The 14,082-nt window shown below is 29.5% G+C and overlaps 1 long non-coding RNA gene across 1 annotated transcript in view; it reads left to right on the top strand.

The window, feature by feature from the left end:
* Window positions 1–11,458: 11,458 nt before the first annotated feature.
* Window positions 11,459–14,082, top strand: part of LOC136079955 (uncharacterized) — a 13,339-nt gene continuing 10,715 nt past the window's right edge. Inside the window, exon 1 of the long non-coding RNA XR_010638340.1 lies at window positions 11,459–11,621. This is a non-coding gene — a long non-coding RNA (uncharacterized LOC136079955). The remainder of the gene's footprint in view (window positions 11,622–14,082) is intronic.

Genomic DNA, 14,082 nt, shown 5'->3' with positions numbered 1-14,082 from the left:
CATACACCATTTTATCACTTTGCTTATTAGAATAACGGATCGCTCTGCTCCAATCATTAATAATATTTTCTCTAAATTAATGACTACCGAAATTATTTCAAGAAATTTAACAAATTCTGTTTCTGATTTCAATAAATTATTTATACCACCCAGACATAATTTATATAGCAGGAGTTTTAAAAACTTCAATAACGGAAACTTTATATCTAACTTCTTAAAAATTGACTGGGATAATGTTATAAAATCCAATTATATTAATTAACGTGTTTCCAACGTTTATTACTAAAACAACATTTTAGATTGTTATGACCTACCTAAAAAAAATAGTATCAAGCAGAGGCGTAGCTACAATTTTGGTGCACTTGGCAAACACACTCTTTAGCGCTCTTTTACGCCAAACTTGGAATTTTTTTCGAAATATGCATGACAAAAAAAAGAAAGAAAAAGAAAACAAATATAGGAAGAAATAATATCTAATTAAAAAATTTATTTTATTGCTATCAATAATTTTTAATATAAAATATTACTTTTAGTACATTCGTTATCTATATTACCATAAAAAACATAAATAAATAACTTTTTAATTAAATTTTTCTTGCCTTAGCATTGGCAAATGTTTCAATTTTATTATCAAAATCTATTATTTTCGTCTATTCCATTTCAATAGACAGAAGTCCTAGTGAAGATGTCCGTTCTTGGCCAGATGTCCATCGTGAATAGTTTTTGATTAATTTCAATTTGCTAAACCTTCTTTCACCCGAAACTACAGTTATTGGCAATGTAAGGAACAATCTTAACGTTTTTTCTATGTTTGGGTATGATTCTTCCCGAAATGCTTCAGCAATTAAAAAGTTAAATTCTTTTGCAATACTTTAAAGATTTTCGAATCTTTCAGTGAATTGCATTATTATACTATTAAGTACTGCAAGACATGAAATTTTGACTGTACCAATCACTCATCTTATATCATCCGTTCACTCTCTCTTTTTTTTTGTTTTCGTCTTACTCCCTTAATACTTTAGTACTAATTCCGATTTTTTTAATATTATTATTTGTATTACTTTTTTTTTATTAACTTGTGTTATTGTAGTTTACTCTCTTTATACCTTCCTTGTATTATTGTAGTTTACTCTCTTTATACCTTCCTTGTATTATTGCAGTTTACTCTCTTTATACCTTCCTTGTATTATTGTAGTTTACTCTCTTTATACCTTCCTTGTATTATTGTAGTTTACTCTCTTTATACCTTCCTTGTATTATTGTAGTTTACTCTCTTTATACCTTCCTTGTATTATTGTAGTTTACTCTCTTTATACCTTCCTTGTATTATTGTAGTTTACTCTCTTTATACCTTCCTTGTATTATTGCAGTTTACTCTCTTTATACCTTCCTTGTATTATTGTAGTTTACTCTCTTTATACCTTCCTTGTATTATTGTAGTTTACTCTCTTTATACCTTCCTTGTATTATTGTAGTTTACTCTCTTTATACCTTCCTTGTATTATTGTAGTTTACTCTCTTTATACCTTCCTTGTATTATTGTAGTTTACTCTCTTTATACCTTCCTTGTATTATTGTAGTTTACTCTCTTTATACCTTCCTTGTATTATTGCAGTTTACTCTCTTTATACCTTCCTTGTATTATTGTAGTTTACTCTCTTTATACCTTCCTTGTATTATTGTAGTTTACTCTCTTTATACCTTCCTTGTATTATTGTAGTTTACTCTCTTTATACCTTCCTTGTATTATTGTAGTTTACTCTCTTTATACCTTCCTTGTATTATTGTAGTTTACTCTCTTTATACCTTCCTTGTATTATTGTAGTTTACTCTCTTTATACCTTCCTTGACTTTTTTTAACACGAAGATAAACAAAAAGCCGTGTATTGATGCATATTCAGCATATTTTGTGAATGTGCCGTAAATAAATACGCGCACAAATTATGCTTATTCTGGTATCTGCTTTATAACTAAAGTAACACCTTTATTTTGGGAAAACAAATAATATGCGCATATGCATTTTATATCCTAATTATACGAGTTCGGTATATGCAATTTATCTGAAATGGTTTTGGAGCCCTTAGAATGTTAGGCCCTTGGCATCTGCCCAAATGCCAACGCCTAGCTACGCCACTGTATCAAGAGCTTCAAACGTCGACATAAACCATGGATTACAAAGGAATAATAAAATCAATTAAATCATTAATCATTAAATAATAAAAAATTTAAATTATAAAATATTTGAATTATAGTAAATTGAAGTGCGCAATCTTTTCCAACATAATATGTTTATATCGTGTTTTTTTTTTTGTTTGTTATTTAGGTGTTCCAAGAAGACTTAACGGTCTTGTCCTAGAGCACTGCGATGTTCATTTAACCAAGGGAAGTTCACGCCTCCTACCTTACTGTGACGCGAAAATATGTCCAAAGCTCGTTTCGAACCTGAATTTCCTGCTTATAAAGTAAACACTCTAACCACTACGCCACGGCCGCATACATTTTATAAGATCAAAAGATGTTATAAATATACAAGTTTGAAAATATTTTTAAGAGGTATGATATGATAATCACATTAATTAAGCTTAATAAAAAAATCCATTTTAAAATATTTTCCTCAAAAAATGCAAAATCATTGCAAACTTCTGATAAGCATTAACAATAAATGTCTAAAATTAATCATTCCTCAACTGTTTGCAAGTAAATGAAACTTATATAACTGACTCGACTCTAACCTCTGAATCATTTAACACTTTTTTTTTTTACAAAATATTGTTAATAGACGCAAATCCAATAATCATTTGTCTTACGTATACTATCAAAAGTATCTTAAATATCCAAGTTTAAATAGTATACTATTATCTCCAACTAATATTCCTGAAATTTCATTTTTATATCTAAATTGAATCCAAGAAAATTATTAGATCCAAACAGCAATCCCACAAATATTCTAATAGATTTTAACTATGAATTTTAAAATATTTTTCCTAAACTACTTTATACCTCATTCATGAATGGAACATTTCCTGATATTTTGAAATCATCTTGCGTTATTCCAATATTTAAAAATGGCTCTAAACTCTCATACACAAGCTATAAACCTATTTCTCTTTTATCTAACATTAGTAAGCTTCTTGAAAATCTTATGTATTCTAGAATGTGCTCTTTTTTAAAGTCATTTAATTATTTAAACAAGTTGCGGTGTTGTAATAACTGCTTTTAATCTTATTTTTCAGATCGAAAACAATTTATTACATTAAAGTATTAATGGCTTTAATTCTAGAAATAAATTTGTTTCGTGTGGTGTTTCTCAAGTTTCTGTTCTTGGTCCTCTTTTGTTTTTATTTTACGTTAACAAACTAACCAGCTCTGTCCACTTTTCATCAATTCATTTGTTTGCTGATGATACAAATCTCTTGCATATTAACAGCTTCTATCATTCTTTATGTAAAAATTTAAATTCGGATCTAAAAGTTTTAGTTCACTACTTAAATGCTAACCTAATATGTCTTAGCACCGAAACAATTTAACTAATTTTTTTTCATCTCTAAGAAAAAACTCTTTCTATAAAAATGTTAAAATTAAAATTAGTAATAAATATCATTTAAGTTATAATATGTTATTAAATATCTTCATGTGTTATTTGACTGCAATCTTACATGGAACTTTAACATTGATGAGCTACTAAAGAAACTCGAGTTAACGATATACTTTCAATAATTGCTCATTATGTCGATAAAGTTACACTTAAGAATATTTACTATGTATTATTCTCACCTCGTCTTAGTTATTGTTGTCAAGTTGGAAACTATAATCGCTTTCGTCTTAGCGTCAATCCATTAGAATAATAAACTTGCAGCCATTTAAATTAGATACATCGTAGTGCTTCAAAAAACTTAACATTCCAACTTTCCAGCGTTTGTATAGTATGCTAATTTTCTTTTTCTTTTTTTTTAACCTTAAATAAAAATTTCTATCTCTATTACTGTGTTCTATATAAAAAACTGAGAAGTATGGCAAGTATTCTGTTGTCTATCAATCCATCAGTGAATGGAACAAGAGCCTTGTATTAGTTTTGAATGAGTTCAAAACTTAAAATACCTTTACTCCATCTTTAACAAATCAATTTAAAAAAGTTCTGAAAAACATTTTATTCTAACTTTTAGACATTATCCTTACCATGAAAATGTTCTTTTAAATTTCTCTTCCTTATTACCACAATTGAATTAGTGAGAAGAAGAGCAGTACTAGTCCTTTTTTTGTTATTTGCACTTTATTTCATAATTTCATCTAACTTATGTCGATCTCTATGTACTACAAAAATAATACTAGTCCATCTTTCTTTCATAACTTCATAACTTTTTTGCCATAAAATAGATTTAAACTAGTTGAAAAACAATACTTGTACAGGACTAATACTGATTTTCTACTCAATTCTTTTAAGGCGCCAAATCAAGTTAAATAAACTTTATCACCAGAATGCGCCCAAATCTATAAAATGTCAGTTTTGTATAAATGTAGATAATTGATAAATAACACTAGGTAACAAAAGAGAAAAACCTGAGAAAAAACCTTTCAGTCTAATTATGACATGCTGATTACAGTGGTGTAATCAGAATATTTGTATCACGTTAGATTTTTGAGTTATATCACTTTTACATTTTTGGTAATAAGGCATGTTGTAGCTAGCTTTTATATTGCTTAATATTGTTGCACACTTGTTGTGCTGTGTACTTTACTTTTAAATGTTTTTATTTTTTTTATTTTAGACTTATCGTGTAGTATTTTCAAAACAATGTGAAGAAAGTTAGAAGGGGTTGCTTGAATCATCCAGACTACTTTTGTTATATCTGTGGACATTTTACTCCCCGTGATCAGTGGAAACAACTTACAAGAAATTGAAGGTTGCCTATCATCGCTACTTCGGCGTCAAATTATGTGATCAAGACAGAACCTGGACGCCACATATTTGCTGCAGTGTTTGTTATGTGGGGCTCATCCAGTGGCTAAATGGCAAAAGAAAATCTATGCCGTTTGCGGTACCAATGATATGGCGAGAGCCAAGCGATTATCACTCGGACTACTACTTCTGCATAACAAATATTGCTGGATACTCCAAGAAAAACAAATCAACAATTCATTATCCAAATTGTGACTCTGCTTTGAAACCTGTTCCACACGATGAACAAAATCCAGTTCCCAATCCTCCAGTATGCCTTGATTGCGAAAGCGACGGTGATGATGAGGAAAGTCACAGGGAGCAGAAGAGTGATGCATATGAACTTATATATGATAAAAAGATACCTCATCTTATTGGCCAAGCCGAATTGAACGATTTAGTGTGTGATATGGGGTTAAAGAAGAAGACGACAGAACTGCTTGGATCTCGTTTACAACAATGGAATTTGTTACAAAGTGGAACAATTTCACATTTTCGTAATAGGCATGCACAGCTTGATAAATGTTATGACAAGAATGACAGTATCTTTTATTGTACTGACAATAACGGTTTAATGAAAGAACTGGACTTTGTGTATACTCCAGGAGACTGGCGTCTGTTTATAGACTCAAGTAAAGTTTGTCTTAAAGCAGTTCTCCTACACAATGGGATTGTAATGCTACCTATTCCATTAGCACACGCAGTCGGATTACATAAGACATGATTTTATGAGGTTGCTTCTCAACGTAATCAAGTATAGAGATTATAACTGATGCCTCTGTGGGGATTAAAAGTAGTGTTCCTTCTTCTTGGATTGCAGCTAAAATACACAAAGTACATATGCTTTCTATGTCTATCGAACAGCCGTGACGACGAAAATCATTACACAGTAAAAGACTGGACAGCAAGAACTAATCATATACCTGGCAGATACAATGTACAAAATGAGTCTCTTATTGATCCTACCAAAATACTATTATACCCTCTATACATAAAGCTTGGGCTGTTCAAAAATTTTGTGAAGATTCTGGGCAATGATTCGATTGCTTTGCTTATCTTCAAGAGAAGTTCAAGACCACTCTTACACCAGCGAAAATAAGTGCAGGTGTGTTCACCGGACCTCAAGTTCGTGAAATCATTTGTAATCCCAACTTCAAGACACAGCTGCAGCCTGCTCAGTTAGCAGCCTGGGATCCATTTTTGGCTGTGGTTTCTAACTTTTTGGGTAACCACAGTTCAGGTAACTTTTAAGAGTTAGTTACTAACAAAGTACAAGGATATGGGATGCAGAATGTCCTTAAAAATTCACTTTTTGCATTCCCATCTCAGTTTCTTCCTATCCAATCTAGGTGCAGTCAGCGACAAACAGGGTGAACGTTTTCTCCAAGAAATAGCAACGATGGAAAACAGGTATCAAGGGAGGTATGACAGCAACATGATGGGCAATTTTAGTTGGTTTTTACAGCGAGAGCGTCACACTAATTACAAAAGAAAAGCAACATCGCCTAATTATTTTTGATTTCAAAATGCACTGTATTACGATTGCCTGAAGTTATTTTTACATATGATACTGTATAGTTGCTTTTGCTCTTCTATTTGCATAAAAATTTTAGTTATTGAATTGAAATTAAGAAGCATTGACAGTATACTTCTAATGACTATAAAGTGTTAAAATAGTTAATCAAGATGTCAATATAACTTTAAAACCTGACGTGATACACAATTTTCAATGATATATTTGGAATAAGCAGGTCAAAATGGTCTTAGCACACTTAATAGATCTCACGTAGCAAAAATGTTGTTCTCTAGTTTAATTAACGTTATTGTTTTGATTAATTTGAGTTAAATAATTAATTAAAGATTTTTTGAATTGTTGTTTAAAAATTCTGTTTAATAATCAAGAGTGATTCAGAAACAACATTCGATAACTTAGACCACATATTGAGTTATTCCCAATAAAAACATTTCGTTAATCTTCCAAAATTTTAAAATATTTACATAGTGGAAATATTTACATAGTGGATTCAAACAATGCATAGTTTGTTTATACCCTGATCTGACAAATAAAATTAAGTATGAGTACTAAAGTATTTTCAAGAAAACTACAATCTCAGATTTGGACGTCCTCAAGTTGATGTGTCCTCAGACAGTGAGAACTTGGGATCAAAAATACGCGATAAAAGCTTAAACGACAATGCTAAACGAGTAGCGGCGGCACAGCTCATGGTCCGCAGAAGACGTGCTAATAAATTTTATTATAAAGTTAGAGAGTAACAAATCTTTGTAATACAAATCCAAACGTAGCAGCACTATGTTTTGACTTCATGCAAAACCTCCTTCTTGCGTACATACATGTTCAAGAAATAATTTACTACCGTCGGCTTTGGGTAAATATCTTTCAAATTCACAATCTGGGAAATAATACGGGCAACTCTTATGATTATCACGAAGGACAGGCCCGAAAAGGCCCAAATGAAGTATGTACCTTTCTACAGAACTATATCTTCACAAAAATTCCGGATTCTGTTCTAATTCAATTACATCTATTCTCTGATGGCTGCCCTGGGCAAAATAAAAATCATACACTTGTTCGATTTCAAGTAGCTCTACAAGCTGGAAAGCGGTTTAATACAATTTATCTTTATTTTCCTACGCGGGAACACTCATTCCTTCCCTGTGATAGAGACTTTGGTACTATCAAAAGAAATATACGAAAGTATGATCGCGATCGTGGACGAGTATATTGATTTGATAGTCAGTAGCAAAAAAAAATTCCAAACCATTTACGGTACGAAGATTACGCATGACGACATTTTAAATTTCAAAGATTGGTGGCTTACTGTTTATAAAAAAGCCCCAAAACCCATCAACATAGCGATCGTGTATTTTCTGTATTGGATTATAAAATGTTTGTTTATGACATTGCAATACCTGGGTATGTTACAACATCTGACTTTATTGATGGACTATGTTCCAGAACTTTTAAACTTGTAAAAAATTGAGTTGAGTAACAACTGCCCACCAATAATTATTCAGAAACCAGTTGCAATAAATAAAAAAAGGATCAATGATATTAAAAAGCTGGAATGTTACATATCCACAAACGCAACTGAGTTTTATAAAAATATATATTTCTGGAAAACAACCCGCAGTGAGGAGAAAGATAATTAACTTTTTTTTATTTATTGCAATTACTAATGTTTGTTAATTTAAATACTTATTTGTTTAATAAAATATAGCTTTTCACGTAAAGTTTGCAGTTTTTTCATACCCTAATTCGTAAAAATATGATTGAAAGGAAGAATAGTACTTGTCCAAGGATTTTATTTAATTTTTGTAGTAACAACTTTGTTTTTATGAACTACTAATATATTAACTAGATCTTAGGGAGTGGAAGTAAACGTCTGCTAAGATAACTGGCATCCAAAGTAAATAGTTTATAAACTATAACTGTTTAAAACTTAAACAATGATTATCTCGAAATGAAAATATTGGACTTGTACTGTTCTTATTTTCACTGATTTAATTATTACCAGCATTTTTTGGTTATTTTTTATTCTTTATTATTATAACAAGCAAGTTATGACTTATCCTGATGATTAAAATATTCTTTTTCTTTCGTTATTACTATCAGAACTTTATTGTTTCTTTTTTAATACATTATAACCTGCAAATATGATACATTTTTATTTTTAATGTATGTTCTATGTGCTTTACTTCAAGTGTATACGTTCTATGTATTTTAATTGGAGTTGGACTGGCACTGAGGGGCAAGTGAAAGACATGGATGGGATCCTTATCGTGGCAAAAAATTTAACGAAAAAAAAATTAAACCTCAAGTCACATTGTTTTTCGACACGTTTAAGAAAACGTGTTTATTCGACACGTTTAAGAAAACAAATACATATGCAAGGTTAACAAAATACTGTAATTCTAAATTGCAGTGTCGCACCGCTTTTTTTTATGCACATTATTGTATAATACATTGTGTTAAAATGGTTTTTCCCAATAACTTTATCAATATTAGGAAAAATGCAAATTTCTTGTGAAGTTTTTTAATTATTTACATTAATTAAATATAAGGAAAAGGTATGTATTATACTATAGCAATTATTCGGTAAGAAGTTTTGATAATTTTGCCAAACTGCGGACGACCTAATCAATTTTTATATTATTCTCAATATTCATCAAAATAAGTGATTCAAGGTGCTCTTCATAAAAAAGACTACGAAGGCGTATTTTCATAATGATCAAGTTTGAAAAAGCTCGCTCATACTTGACTAAGTGTGCAAGGAAGACATAATGCCATTTTATATGCAACATACATATTAGAATATGCACAATATAAATTGTCGCGATAAAGAAAACAAGGAACGTAGCTCAAACATCTGTTGCAGTCTTTTTTGAAGGAACATTTTATTTTCTCTGTATGCCAGCAAGACTGGCTAAATTATGAAAAATATAGTCGTTAATATGATCACGCAAAGATGGAAAGTCATGAGGATTTAGCCAAACAGTATACTTTAAGATATGTGATTACTATAGAGGCAGTATAACATCGAATACATTAACCTTAAACCGCCTTACTTATTTTTTTTGGGAGCTCATTTTCAAAATATTTTTTCGAAACCTTTGTTAGCTTCAGATACCATATTATTATCCAATATTGCAAATGATTCAGCCTCATGAGAATGTCAGTGAATTTTTCACGAATTGCAGCAAGGTGGTTTGCAGCAAGTGGTTTCTACCATCTTCATGGCAACAAAAAGATCCAAGCCATCTATTTGTAAATATTTTGAAACAGTGTATTGAAAATCTTCGATAAAATTATTGCAGTCTATTCGAATAAACAATTTCAGTTAAAATAATTCGAATAAATAATTGCAGTAAAATCTTCATGTATTGAAAATCTTCGAATAACGATTGCAATCAATACCGTTTCAAATTTCATCCATTTTTTCAGCAATGTGGTGTAATACACAAATCAGAAGTACAAATTGATTTTCTTGCAATACAGAATAACTTCCCATAACACCTTCAGAACTTTATTCTTTGATATCCATCTTGTTTTACCAATCATCTGATACCTCCTCAATGCCAACATTGACAGACGGGTATTGTGTGCTTTTTGTCTGAGCTCACGGGAACGGGATTTTAACGGGTATATGTTTTGGTTTCCGGACATGCTCCATATGGTTAAAAAATAAAACAAATTTGCTTGATGGGGCTTTAACTGGTTTTTATCAGGGCCAAAGGATCTGGGGATTTGACGGGTTTCCCATAAGGTTCCTCAAAGGATTAAACTGAAAATGAAAAAGTCATAACATAACTTACTCGATGGTTGCCATTTATAATTTATGTTGTGCGTGAAATAAATTTAAAAATGTAACTTTTATGCATTATAATTTTTGCATGCATTATAATATTTGCATTATAATATTTACATTGTAATTAAAGAGACATTTTTTTTTTCGATGTAACTTTTCACTGTGAGACTCCATCAAAAAGACGTTGTTTTAAAAGTTCATTGTAAAAGAATTTTTTTATATTTTTTTTTAATTAAATTTACAAAGTTTAACATATGCCCCAGTAACTATTAAACATGAAGTAACTAGTCCATTGAGGCACTGTTTGCATTTTTAAAATGATCAAAATATAAAGTTTGGTTTCTGCTAGTGATGGTAATAACTGCTTTGAGGTTAATCAAAACTTTAGTTTAGTCATAAACATTTATAAAGAGCAAACAAAAAACAAATAAACAGGCGAATGTTGTGATAGATAGGTTATATTTAGGGAATTTAAAGCTTTCAGATTGTTTTTACAGATCAACTCTTTTCCATTAATTTTTCTATTAATTTAAGCAACCAAAATGACTGATGTTAACGAAGTTTACCCACTGTGAGATATAAATACTAAGTGTTTTCATATAAATGCGAAAAATGGCTTCATTGTTATGCATCTACCTCATTTTTTAATCATTGATATTTTTTGACTTTAATTTAAAATTGTACGCTTGTAATATTAACAATAATATCATAATATACTTAATATTATTATGTATAATTTATAAATTATTTATACATAAGTTATTTATGTATATTTATATATTATTATATATAATATATTTAATATGTTATATGTAATATATTGTATAGTATAATTATTATATATATAGTATAAAATATATAATTATATATTAACTTATATGTAAGTTATTATTATTAATGATAACTTATACTTACAATACTTATACTTGTAAATACTTATAATGCTTAACTTATGTTTACAATACTGATAAAAATTTTATTGATATGAACTTTTGCATTCAAACTTTAATTATAAAACTTTAATTTAACTTGATAACTTTTACATAAATAACAATAGCTAAAAAAAGTTATTATATATGATCATGACCATATGCTTATTTATTATTACTGATTTATAGTAAGTTGAACACTGTTTTTGTTTTCCATAAACTTAATTTTGAAATGTTGGGATAAAAATATTAAGTTCTAGGTCATAGGTCTTATATGATATGTATCTTATATATATCTTGTATTTTGCAGCATGTTTAAGAATATTTCTGCCTGGTGCACTCTGGCTGTTAACAATATTTGCATACTGATATGAGTAAAAGGGACTTCAACAACCATAATGTATTTTTGATAAATATTAGCAATGACAGGTTAGTAAATATAATTTTTATTTATTAGAATTAGTGAGAGACTTATGTATGATAGAATTGCATGAACTTTGGGGGACAAATATAATGATTGAAAAAAATAAGTATTCAAGTATAAAAAAAACACATGTATTATGATAAAGTATATACATCACATTAACTATGTTGTCTATAAAGTAGGGGTTGTAGCTGATATTTCATCTTCAGCTTTAAACTCATTAGCTTCAGATTTAAGCTGAAGCTGATGAAGTCAGTTTAATCAGTGTGATAGCTGATAGTAAAAAAGAATAGTACTCCATAAATATTTTATATAAAAAAAACATGTATGAAATTATGCAATGAAAATCTAAAATGGTGACAAAATTTTAACATACATGTAAAAAATTTTAAATTTTAAGTTTTTGTTGTTTATAAATGTTGCTGTCAGAGCCTAGGCCTAGGACTCAAATTGGATTTTTAGAAATTTGTTTAAAAAGTGGTGCCCAAAAACCTAATTCCATTTTTTATTATCTACATAATTTTTTGGTATAGTTCAAAATTCTTCCAAAAGATGGTTTTATCTATTAAAATATTGAGTATGAAATCAATTTTGCTGTTATCATATGTGATGCACCAGCTAGAGCATTTGTTAAGTGTATTAGGGGCACAATGGTTATAGCTGATGTAAGCGTTGTGTTCAGAAAGGAGAGTTGTGTGGCAAGATAATACTCCCACATATTTCATTAATTTTAAGCACTGATTCAGATTTTTGTCATCAAAACTATTCTGAACATCTTAGTGGTGTGCTAAATGGAATTAAATTTTGACATGATGACAAAGTTTCCTTTAGACTTTATGGATCTAGTATGCTTAGGGGTATGCAAAGACTAATCAACTTTTGGTTAAATTGCCTAAATGTTGTAAATTGTCTCAGATTACAGTCAATACTTTATCTGGCAGATTGTTCCAGATATGTCATTGCATTCCAAGAAAATTTTCTAGAAAAGCAAGGTTTTAATTAAATATTAAAAAATGGAAAGCAACTGAATTTAGACTTTTTTTATTATACACTTGCCTACTTGTTTAAAGGGGATGATTTAACCAAAAATCTATTCAATTTTTTCAGTACTTTCAGTTGCAGTTCTAATTTTATGTTTTATTTTGTTGAAAAAATATTATGATTTTGCTTGTCAGTTACTAACTTATTTTTTGCAGTTTTTTGGTGAACTTTACGGTAAGGATCAACTAGTTCACAATGGACATTCTTTAATACATATAGGAAATGATACAGTTAAATTTTAAGTACTTGATAGGTTTCCCTTGTTCAAATACAAAACTTTTTCAGATCAATTTAAAATCTTGTTCAAAGAACAAAAGATTGCTCAAAAAAACACATAGAAAGATATAATCAGAAATTTAGTATTCCTAATTTTGATGGATCAGTAACCATTGCATTGAGACACTGTTTGCAATTTAAAATTGTCAAGGTTTAGGATGTTTTGTTTCAGCTAATGAAGGTAAAAATTGTTTTGAAATTACAAAAAAATAGTTTAGTTAAAAAGGTTTTAAAAAGCAGACGAATCCTGTGACGAATTGGTTATGTTTGCAGCTTTTTAGTCGTTTTATATATATATATATATATATATATATATATGTATGTATGTATGTATGTATGTATGTATGTATGTATGTATGTATGTATGTATAGTTCTATAGATTGTTGCATTTGGAAAGTACTGAAGGAAAAAAATGATTCTTACGCCAACCCATACATCACTTTAATTACTTTTGACTTTCATCCAACATTTGCGTGTTGTCAGAAAGTTAAAACCATTAATTTAATTACAAATTAATCGTTTTTAAAAAAAATCGCAAAAACGCAAATTTAAATGACCAGAATGTTTTTAAAAACATTCTTAATGTTTTTAACAATATAAACAATGTTATTATTTTTTTTGATAAAATGTTTTTGTTTTTATTTTTTTTAATAAAATGTTTTTTTTTTTTTTTTTTTTACTGTAAATAATGCGCGGAGTGTTGCTACATCGACTATCTTATAGCCTGACTCACAACAAAGTGCTGCTACATCGACTGACAAATAGCCTGACTTGCAACAAAGTGCTGCTATATCGACTGACAATTAGCCTGACTCGCCACGGAGTGCTGCTACATCTACTATCTTTTAGCCTGACTCGCAAGGGAGTGCTGCTACATCGACTGAGGGTTTGGTTGGGGCAGGCAGTCTATCAATTAATAAAAAAAAAAAAATTCCGGTTTTGCATTTTAATTTTTATTTTTTGTCAACAAAATACGGAATAAACTTTCTGACAACATATAAGAGTTCTATATATATACATTTACTATTTATTGCCTGCCAGTTAATAAAATAACCGAAAACCAACTGTAAAATTATAAGAAAATAATCGAATATTATTTTACATTTTAAGAAAAAAATATTTTTTCAAAATAAAATTTAGCTCATATT

Source organism: Hydra vulgaris, chromosome 05 (assembly GCF_038396675.1).
Source record: "Hydra vulgaris chromosome 05, alternate assembly HydraT2T_AEP".
Taxonomy (NCBI): domain Eukaryota; kingdom Metazoa; phylum Cnidaria; class Hydrozoa; order Anthoathecata; family Hydridae; genus Hydra; species Hydra vulgaris.
The sequence above is the reverse complement of the archived record's forward strand: the minus strand, read 5'-3'. Positions and strand labels throughout refer to the sequence as shown.